Below are 11,291 nucleotides of genomic sequence, written 5' to 3' on the forward strand. Positions count from 1 at the left end.
ATTAACATGCAACAAATTCATTCACGTGATAATGTGGCTGATTTATTTACCAAGTTTCTCCCAACTGCTACTTTCAATAAGACAATGCACAAGATAGGGATGCAAAGGTTCAAGGATGATCTCATTAGGGGGAGTTAACACACGTTGTATTCTTTTTTCCTATCAAGGTTTTGTCGCACTGAATTTTTCTTGTAAGGTTTTTAATGAGTCAGCCTATGTACGTATTATAAGAAATTTGAATAGCTCCCAAAGATAGAAGGACTGCTTTGGTTAGGAAGAAAGATTGAAACTTGAGCTGCTGCTGATGGATCCTTTGAAGCTTGAGCTGAGACTTCTTATTCCTATGCTTTCATTGCTGCTGTGTACTCTTTTTCTCTCACTGCATTTTTTCCACTGGATTTTTTCTAGTAAGATTTTTAACGAGACATGTTATTTATTAATTAGACATTCAAGAAGAGTTTTATAAATGTATTACTATATATAGTAAATGTCTACTTTACTATATATAGTGAATATATGAAAAAGTAAGATATTTATCAATTAGACATTCAAGAGGGAGTTTTATAAATGTACTACTATATATAGTAAATGTCTACTTTATCATATATAGTAAATATATGGAAAAGTAACAAACCCAGGATTAATTTTTCCTATAAATAAAAGGATTTTTTTTCATTATAATAATACCGTCAAGAATCTCTGAAATAATAATCTCTCTGTTATAAATGTATTTACATTATAGTGAATGTCTATCAAGATCTAGTTTGATATCTATTAGGATTTGAAGCATCCGTCTTTTACTCAGACTAGGAGTAAATTTTCCCTATAAATAGAGGGATTTTGTTCATTGTATTTACAATCTTAGGATCTCTCATCCCTCAAGAAGTAATAAGAATTACTCTCTCTTCTCTCTCTACTCTTCTTCTTTGTTCTTTATTATTTTATAACATGTTATCAGCACAATGCTCTAACCAACTGAGAAGATGGTTATGTCATATATACTTCGAGTCTTAGAAGATGTTCACGTGGCCTTGAAAACAATGGTGCTTACAACTAAATCATTATGTATTACTACAGAGGTACTTTATACTTGAAAAAAAAATTTGTATAAAGTAATCAAGGTAAGATTTCTGCATATATGGGTATCACTTCCTCTTTTTCTTTTTTCGTTGCTTGAGAATTTTATTTTTAGTCTTTTGAACTGGTTTTATTTCCTTTTCGTTGAAATTCAAATGCTTTAATTATTTGTAAATAATTATATCTACGGTTAATTACTAACCTTTGGCAGTCATTAGAACATGACTTTGTTTTATTGGTACTCGTATTTATAATTGTAGTAATTTATGATTTAACAAATGTTAAGTATCTATTTATTATTTTTCTACTTCCGATTACGTGATGAATCAAAAGTCACAATTTTTTTTATTTTTGACTAAATACATGGCCTATTATAGCATTAATTTTGAGTAAAACGACGCACTTAAGTTTCATCGCATTAATAAAAGATAAGACATTGATGCACCATGATGATACGATATTGGGTTCAAGTCCCAGCGATTTATGCCTAAGACACCTTTATATGTATAAGATATTGAGTTTGAATCTCAATATATCATACTGATGATATTATGATGACTAAGGCAAAATCATGGGTATTGGGTGAAAAGTCATGAAATTCGACCCATTGAATATGCTCCATTCCATGAATATGGTGGCAATATATGATAAGTCTGAAATATGACAACTTACTTCATCCTTGAGGTGTATGTGGTAGCAGTGTATATTATGTCTGAAAGAAGATAAGTGATTGAATGCACGAATATACGCGTGGAAGGACAATATGATAATGATCATCAAAAGTGATGATATTTTCGCACGCGTATTATGATCATAAGATATGTTAGAGAAAAATTCTCTAGATCATATGTATGCCTCGATTTGCTTCCGAAGTAGCAATATTTTGAAAAAGGTTCTAAGCTATCAAAATTTGATAGACTTGAGGCACAATTATATTTTATTCCTGGGGAATGAAAAACTTATTAATGCAAACGTGCACTTGATTGTGATTGTATCACAACACACCTCCGATAGAGGTTGAATAATTTTGAAATCTACTTCTGAAGTAGTAAATTTGAAATTTATTCATGTAATAGTAAATCTAAAATTTACAAAAGAAAAACTACATGTAATGGTAAACTTGGAGTTTACTAGAATAAAAGCTCATAAATTGATATGAACGATTGTGACATCTCGAAGATGTGCATGAATTGAAGAACTAAAAGATTCTTCAAGAATTGTTTATGTCGTTTGTTTTCGTGATAAGTTGGTTGGACCAACTAATATTGGGATTGGATCCCTTCAAATTTGAAAATTATAAAAGGTGAATAAGGGCCCGTTCATCTATCATGTGATATATTGAAAAGATGCATCAATAAGATGATCACATGTACATTCATTGTCAACCTGCAGTTTGACATTCATAAAGTTGCTTGCTCAATAAAATTGAGTTAAGAACATAATTTTCAGATTGTGCAATCAAGAAAGTTATCTTGATGATGATGGTTTGGCATTGAATGTATTCGATAAATAGCTAAACCTTTATTAATGAGAACAAAACTTCATGTATTGGTCTAAAATATGATATATTGCAATAGCATTTGTATGCACTAGACCAATAAATTATGATCATTTTTTCTCTCTCCATTGGTTCAAGGTTGGAAACTAATTATTCCATCTAATAATTTTGATGTGCGGTATACGATTAATGAATATATCATAATGCACAAAGATGGATTCCTCAAAGAAGTAGAGGATGTATGTTAGTTTTCCTAACATAAGGGGGAGATTATAAGCGCTATGAAATATGTTAGGAATTATCACCATATCCTCATCTAAAAGATAATTCAAGTCAAATGCTGAAAGCATCTCATATTAAGCCCAAGTGCTCTTATTTTGTGTTTCTAAAGGACAAAGTCCATGCATACGTGAAGCGTGGTAGACTGATTGGTTCCAAATGAAATAGTCCTTGAAAAATAAGGAGCAAATAATCATAATAAGAAGGCAATGAGCTCTTGAAGAGCCTACGACATACCACTTCATGAAACCTTATGAGACGTTCATGTACCTGAAAATAATGAAGTGATAAGATCTCAAAATGTTATGTCGCATTGTGAACCGATACAAAATGATATATCATCAATATCTTTGACACAATATTGGCACAATATTGTGAAAGATTATGAGGATCTGAATTCTACGTTTATTTAAGCATGTTGACGAAGAAACATTTATCAAGTGACATGAAATGATGCATTTTGGTAAGCGTAAAACTTATTTGATTTGCAGTCCAGGCACTTGAAGATGTTACTCATGAAATGTTGAATATTGTCACTTGACAAAATTTATGTGAAAACTTTTAAGGATTCAAACTATTTGAAGCATATAAAAGTTTCTGGGAAACTTATTTATAATCCTCGTATTGTATAAGCTTATTGCTTGAACATCATTGGAACTCTTGGAGAGTTTTTAAAGCAATAGATTATTTGCTGAAATTCGAAATATATCGAATTGGATTGATTATGAAGTACCATATCTTAGTGCAATTGATGCACTCAAGTACCTTGCAAATACTACAAGGCCTATAGCCTTTTCAGTCAATTTGTTAGCAAGGTATATTTCTACTCCTACTATGAGACATCAAAATGGGATAAAATACATGATCTTGTTTTATTCTAAAGATTGCAGTCCCTATCTTATTGGTCATGCTGACGTTGGGTACTTATCTGACCCGCATAAAATTCGGTCTCAAATAGGATATGTGTTCATATGTGGTGGTACTGTCATATCTTGGAGATATACAAAGCAGTCTATCGTAGCCACTTTATCGAATCATGCTGAGATAATAGCCATTCATGAAGCAAGCCGAGAATGTGTATGGTTGAGGTCCATGATAAATCTCATTCGAGAAAAATGTGGTGTGAAATATGACAATCTACACATAATTTTATACAGAGATAATTCAGCATACATAGCACATCTTAAGGGAGGATTCATAAACGGAGAAAGAACGAAGCACATTTTGTCAAAGCTTTTCTGCATACATGAGCTACAAAAGAATGATAATATTAACGTGCAACAGATTCGTTTAACTGATAATGTGACTGATTTATTCACCAAATCTTCTCCAATTGCAACTTTCAAGAAGATGCTGCACAAGATCGAGATGTAAAGATCAAGGATGTTCTCATTAGGGGAGCTAATACGCGTTGTACTCTTTTTCCCTTACGAGGTTTTGTCCTATTGAATTTTCCTTGTAAGTTTTTTAATGAGGCAGCCGAAATGCGTATTATTAGAGATGTGTACTTTTTTTCCTTCACTAGATTTTTTTTCTAGTAAGGTTTTACCGAGGCACATTATCCACCAATTAAACATTCAAGGGAGAGTGTTATAAATGTATTTACATTATAGTGAATGTCTATCAATATTTATCAAGATCTACTTTGATATCTATTAGAATTTGAAGCATCCGTCTTTTATTCAGACTAGGAGTAAATTTCTCCAAGAAGTTTTACTCTTTATATTTACAATTTTATGATCTCTCATACTCAAGTAATTAAAATTACTGTCTCTTCTCTCTCTACTCTTCTTCTTTGTTTTTTATTATTTTATAAAATTCTCTTTATTCTTTTCTTCTTTACTTTATATTTCATAACAAATTTTACTTTTATTTTCAAATATCAGATACCCGATGAGAATTTTTTGTTTTTTAAGAAAGATATCAACTATACTAACAACCCTAGGGTTAATACTTTACAAAAAAATCCCACACATTTTATTTCCTCATCTCCCAGCCGCTCTCATACGCCGCCACCAAAACCTCCGAAAAACGTCGGCCGATTCAACGCTGCCGTTATCCGAACTAACCCTAAACGACACCGTAGAAGAAGCTATACTTTCTCAACGAGTTCCGATCCGATCAATCGTCAGCCGTCCAGACGACGGAGTAGGACTCGCTGGACACGTCATCAAAATCGGCGGTTGGGTAAAAACAGGAAGAGAACAAGGAAAAGGTGCCTTCGCTTTTCTCGAAGTTAATGACGGTTCATGTCCAGCGAACTTACAAGTAATTGTTGATGCCGAAGTACATAAACTTAGCGAATTGGTACCTACGGGGATTTGCGTACATGTTGAAGGGGACTTGCAAGTTCCGCGGGAAGGTGCGAAGCAGAAAATTGAGTTTAGGGTGAAGAAAGTGTTGTCTGTTGGTACTGTTGATGCTGCTAAGTATCCATTACCGAAGACGAAATTGACGCTTGAACTGCTGAGAGATTTTGTTCATCTTCGATCCCGAACGAACACGGTAATGATATATATCTATCTGTTTCTTACGATTTTTCTTCGATTTCTGTTATTATATGTTGTTGATTTTACTTCGTATATCGTATTGTTTTGTTGTAGTTATTGTTGTTTTTGTTACTATGGATTGCTTTGGGTGATTCTTCGTTGAGCTGAGTTTCTATCCGAAACAACCTAGGTAACTCTGTCCACCGAAGGGAAAAAAAATTGCATCCTCATAAGTTATGTTTGATTAAAAGATGAAATTATTGCATTTGAATTCTCTTTTCAAACTGCTTGGATATGCTTTATTTGAAGTTGAGGGTTTATAACAATCTTTTTATCTCTACGAGGTAGGGGTAAGTAAATTTTTTGATTTTAATCCAGGATTTTTCCTTTTTAGATCTCTGCCATTGCAAGAATCCTCAATGCATTAGCTTATGCCACCCATACATTCTTCCAGAACCATGGATTTCTTTATATCCACACACCAATCATCACAACAAGTGATTGTGAGGGTGCTGGTGAGATGTTCCAGGTCACTAGTTTGCTAAGCGAAGCTGAAAAGTTGGAGAAGGAGCTGAAAGAGAATCCTGCTCCTTCAGAAGCTGACATTAACGCTGCTGAGCAACTTGCCAAAGAGAAAGGTAAGGTAGTTGCTCAGCTAAAAGCTAGTAAGGGAAGTATCGAGAAAACTGATGCCAATATTGCGGACATCAACAAGCCAATCAGTGCTGCAGTTGCTGAGCTAAAAAGAGCTGACGAGAATCTCGTGAAGTTGCAGGAGAGATTGAAAATGGGAGAAAGATATAGACTGTCTGCTGGTATTCCTAAAAAGGATGGGAAGGTTGATTACACTAAAGGATTTCTTTGGACGAAAAGTTTTCTTGACAGTGTCTGGCGAACTCCAAGGTGAGACCTATGCATGTGCACTTTCTAAAGTGTATACTTTTGGACCAACTTTTCGGGCCGAAAAGTCCCACACTAGTCGGCATCTTGCAGAATTCTGGATGGTGGAGCCTGAAATTGCTTTTGTTGATATCCAGGTATTCATGTAGTAAATTGCACCATGGTGACAATTTTGTTATTTGTCCTGAGCCGGGGGTCTATTGGAAACAACCTCTCTACTTCAACTGAGGTAGTGGTATGGACTGCATACACTATATCCTCTCCAGACCTCACTTTGTGGGAATAAACTGGATATGTTGATGTGGTGGCGGTGCTATATAAAATATTTCCAGATCAAAATGTCTGGATAGTTAACTTTTAGTAACAAGAAGTTTCCCTCAGTTAAGGAATCAATTTAAACTCGCGGCCTCTTGCTTGATTAAGTTTCAAGTTCAAATTGCGGTCTCTTACTTGATTATGTTTCAATTTCAAATAGTTTATGAATATGGGCTGAGCACATGAATGACAATAAAGCAGAAAAGTTATGTCAGATGCCACATCTAGCATTCTCATATAATTTCTGTAGGGTTTCTTGTAGGGTAGATTTCTTTAAGTTTTCTGTTAGCATTGCTCAAACTTTTTATTCCTTTGGCAGGAAAATATGAATTATGCTGAGGCATATGTGAAGTTTCTGTGTCAGTGGTTACTCGACCGTTGCCTTGATGATGTGGAATTTATAACTAATTCTATAGATAACGATGCGCTGAGTAGACTTAGAATGGTTGCCTCATCGAACTTCCAGCGTATAACTTATACAGACACCATAAAGATTCTTGAGGGAGCAGCTAAAGTGAAGAAATTTGAAAATAAAGTAGAATGGGGGATTGACTTAGCATCTGAGCATGGAAGGTACTCCTTTTCCAGAGTCTACCTATCAGACCTGCTCTGTGTATTTCTGTAGCTATTCTGATTCATGATTTACCTTGATTCTAGATATTTGACTGAAGAGCATTTTAAGGCACCTGTTATTGTGTACAACTACCCCAAAGGGATAAAAGCATTTTACATGAAGGTGAATGAAGACAAGAAGACTGTTGCTGCCATGGATCTGCTTGTACCAAAGGTAAGTTTGTTGAATCTGTTTCTGGTATGCTGGAAGAAATACCCTTTTAGTCTTGTTAAAAGATAGGTTCCCTACGAGGCTATGCCATTATAGGTTCCCTACGAGGCTATGCCATCAACCCACAAGCAGGTTGCACTTCAAAAACGTCTAGATGAATGCTTTGATGTAAATCAATGATGAGTAAACTAACTTTTTGCTGCTAATGCACAGATCTCCTCTTAGAGAATCAGTAGGGAAGCTGGATGTCTGGGGAAAATGTTTTGAACTCTTGCAATTGTTCATCTTAGAAATGTTTGTTTAAGATTTTTCAAGCAAGTCTTGGCATAATTTTTAAAAAGATGCTTGACCCCACACAAATCCTGACAAAAACTACATCTAAACACATCTTTTCACTAACCTTTTCTCTAATCAGTTTCCAAAAAGCAGTTCATGTATGTTGTCCAAACGTATGTGTTACTATCTCTTTTAATCTCACTTAAACATTGTTGTTCTTGCAGGATTTTAAATTTTTTGGTTGCTAGCTAAATCAAACACACTGTTGTTTGACACAATTAAACCTTATTTTGGATATAGTGAAAGGAATTGTACGACTGTGTTGCGGTCCCCGGATATGGATCCAGCTATGGGACGTTGGAAGATGAAATCTGGTGTTTTCTTTCTGCGACCTACGGTGCTGGTTCGAACCTGCAATCTCTTGAGTTAAAAGTATTCAGAAACTGAAATATTTTCTGCTTAGATTTGATAAACAGGGTTTAAATACATAATATTGATAAGATAACTACCCCTGGTAACTAGGACATAACTTCCTAATATTACTGGAATGAAAAACTGCAAAACTATCAAAGAAGTAACTGCTACTGGACTAAGAAACTATAGTTAACTAGTGCAGTAACTACTGGAGTTTACTACTACAAGGAAACAATTACTGCAATTAACTAGTGCAGTAACTATTTCTGGCGACTAACACTTAGTTTGGATGGTGGTTTGCCATGGTTTCATAATGTACTATGGTATGGTATACTACAATATAGTACAATACAATGTTTGGATAGATGGTATCATTCACTGCTGTTTAATGACAGTTTTATTGTTTGGTTTGACAGTATGACACTGTATTGTAACCGATAGATTTACTAAAATGTCCTTAATTATTATAAATGTTAAATTTATCAATAAATGTTAATAAAATAATTTTCTTCCTATTAATTTGTCATAAATTATGCCTTCTATATATATTAAGTTGTTAAATTCATGTAAATGTTAACAAAATCAATAAAATAGTAGATCAAACAGATATAACCGGCTTTATTTTTTGTAGTAACAAATTTCATTTCTTTTTGGTGTTTTGAGATGTGACACCAAAGACAAGTACAAAGTTTGAGTGCATCTTTTGTGTATGCTATGGGTCTGTTCGATATGAAATCCAAAAAAAATATTTTTCAAGAAAATAAATTATTTCTTGCTTATTTTCTTGTGTTCATAACACAAGCAAAAGAATATTTTCTAAAATCATTTGTATATGTTTAACACAAAATAATGAAAACGAATATGATAAAGGGGGCAGGGTAAGAAAAAAAGTGATTTTTTTTAAAAGAATATTTTGGGGATGGGGTAGTGGAGTAGGGGGTCAGGGTGGGGGTAAGAAAAAAAGTTCTAATATCTTTTAAAGAAATTAATTAATTAATTTTTTTTTTGTGGGGGAGGGGGGGAGATGGTAGGAGGTTGGGGTGTAAGAAAATTTTCTTTAAAGTTTTAAAAAATAAATTTTAAAAATAAAAAAGAAATTGATGGAGGAGGGGGTTAGTAGGTTTTGGGGGGGGGGGGGGGAGGCTGGTGGGGTGATGTCGAGGTAGGAGGTGGAGTTAAATAATATAAGGTGAAGGATAAAATAGGTTTATATAACATTAAGTAAGGGTATAATTGGAAAAAAAAAAAAAGCAAACCATGGGATACCACCAAATCGGTGGTTACATAAAATGGGGCTTTTCATGGTTACCAAACCATGAAATTAAACCATCCATACCATACATTTTAAGGAACAATCAAAACAACCTTCCAAACAGATGGTAAGGAGTGATAACAGACTGACCAGGCAGCCCCACCGCCTTTTGTATTTCAGGGAAGTTAATTAGAGCAAAAGAACCAGTTGTATTTTTTTCTCAAAGAACATATCACTTACCTAGTTACCTGCGGTTGCCCTTCCAGCATTCCCTTTACAATTTTACATTTCAATATCATGAGTAAATTTGTCTGCCTATGCACAAATAAATGTTTGCATTCCTCTGCAGGTGGGCGAACTAATTGGAGGAAGCCAAAGAGAAGAAGATTATGAGGTTCTGAGATCAAGGTATGAACAGACAAATTTACTTTCTAGTAGACAGCAAGATTATATATCTGGTTCCTATACTTGGGGATTAGAATCCAGAATCTGATTTCAGTCGGTTTGGCCTACTCTTTGTTCTTAAGATGAAATGGAATTAATTAGCCTGAGGTAATGACAATGAATAAATGATGGAATTTTGATGAGATTTGCCTTCTTTTAATTGCAGGATGCTGGATTTGGGTCTACCACGAGAGCCATATGAGTGGTATCTGGACCTGAGGCGCCATGGTACTGTAAAACACTGGTTTCGGTTTAGGCTTTGAGCGAATGATTCTGTTTGCCACTGGGATAGAGAACATTCGGGATGTCATTCCCTTCCCTAGATATCCAGACAGAGCCGATCTTTAAATGAGATATCGATAGATAATGCCTAGTTTTTTTGAATTTTGACCAAGTGTTTATGTATGGTTCTCTACGTCTCTAGTGCCCTTTATGTTTATTTTGAAATTCCAGAAACGTCAACTTGTTTTATGCATTTTTTCCCTTTCACAAATCTTATAAGAATATTTATGTTGATTGCACACTCACAAGGTGAGGTAAGGGTCCGAAAGCAAGAGTTACCAACCAATGTTTTACCTGAGCTGCTGAGGGTCTATGGGAAAGTGTATATACATTATTGTGTAGTTGTCTGTTTTACTTATGGCCCCTTTTTTTTGAGTGTTGTTTGATACGCCTAACACATCAAAAATATGGCCGCTACCTAATTCATGGACCAATTTTAATCAAGAAGGCGTTGAAATATGCGAAGATTTGAATATCCAAATTGAAGAAACTATATGTGAATGATGCAACGGATGTGTTTACCTAATAGTCTTCTTTTATAGATGAGGTCATCAATGACATATATGGAGGGCATTTGGATTAGTTAGGTTTTTTTAAGTAACAAGCTAAAAGCCAAAAGTAGGTGGCTTTTGACCTTTTTTTTTTTGTACTTTTTAAGTTCCTAATAGGGTTCTCCATGACATAGTTTCTCATAATATTAGAGAGGTGGACAATAGTGTTTCTGATCCTAATCAGGTTGGTGGATGAATTGTGGGATAATATCCCATTGCAAGTCGATTTATCTCCACAACTTTTGAAGAGTGTTAGAAAGGGGAAAGAAGCATGGCAATGGAGAGAATTCCTAGCCGAAGAGAACCAAATCAAAACCTAATAAATTCAGATGCTAGTAATGAAAGCTCTTATTTAAAATATTAGGTCAGTGAAATCCCAACAAGCAGTTTAAAAGAGTTCAGATGCTTCATAGGTTTCATAAATTCTATTTTTATATAGTAAGAAAGAAAATATTATCAATAGTGTAGATAGATTTTATGTGAAAAAAGGACTCCTAATTTTATTATTTCACAGACTTTATATGTACGTTGCATATGTGTGCATTTTTTTTTTTTACTAGCTTGTACGCTCGTGCGTTTCACGAATAACCCTTTATTATAAAGATTATGGTAAAATAATAAAGACTTAATAACATCTTTTATTATAAAGATTACGTTAAAATAACTAAGACTTATATATGGTCGCCTAATTTTACATTTAATATAGTTTGATATTTTTCTTGCCTTAAAT

The 11,291-nt window shown here is 34.2% G+C and overlaps 1 pseudogene; it reads left to right on the top strand.

The window, feature by feature from the left end:
* Window positions 1-4,747: 4,747 nt before the first annotated feature.
* LOC107858183 lies at window positions 4,748-10,249 on the top strand (annotated as a pseudogene).
* Window positions 10,250-11,291: the final 1,042 nt, after the last annotated feature.

This window comes from Capsicum annuum, chromosome 2 (assembly GCF_002878395.1).
Source record: "Capsicum annuum cultivar UCD-10X-F1 chromosome 2, UCD10Xv1.1, whole genome shotgun sequence".
In the NCBI taxonomy this organism is placed as follows: domain Eukaryota; kingdom Viridiplantae; phylum Streptophyta; class Magnoliopsida; order Solanales; family Solanaceae; genus Capsicum; species Capsicum annuum.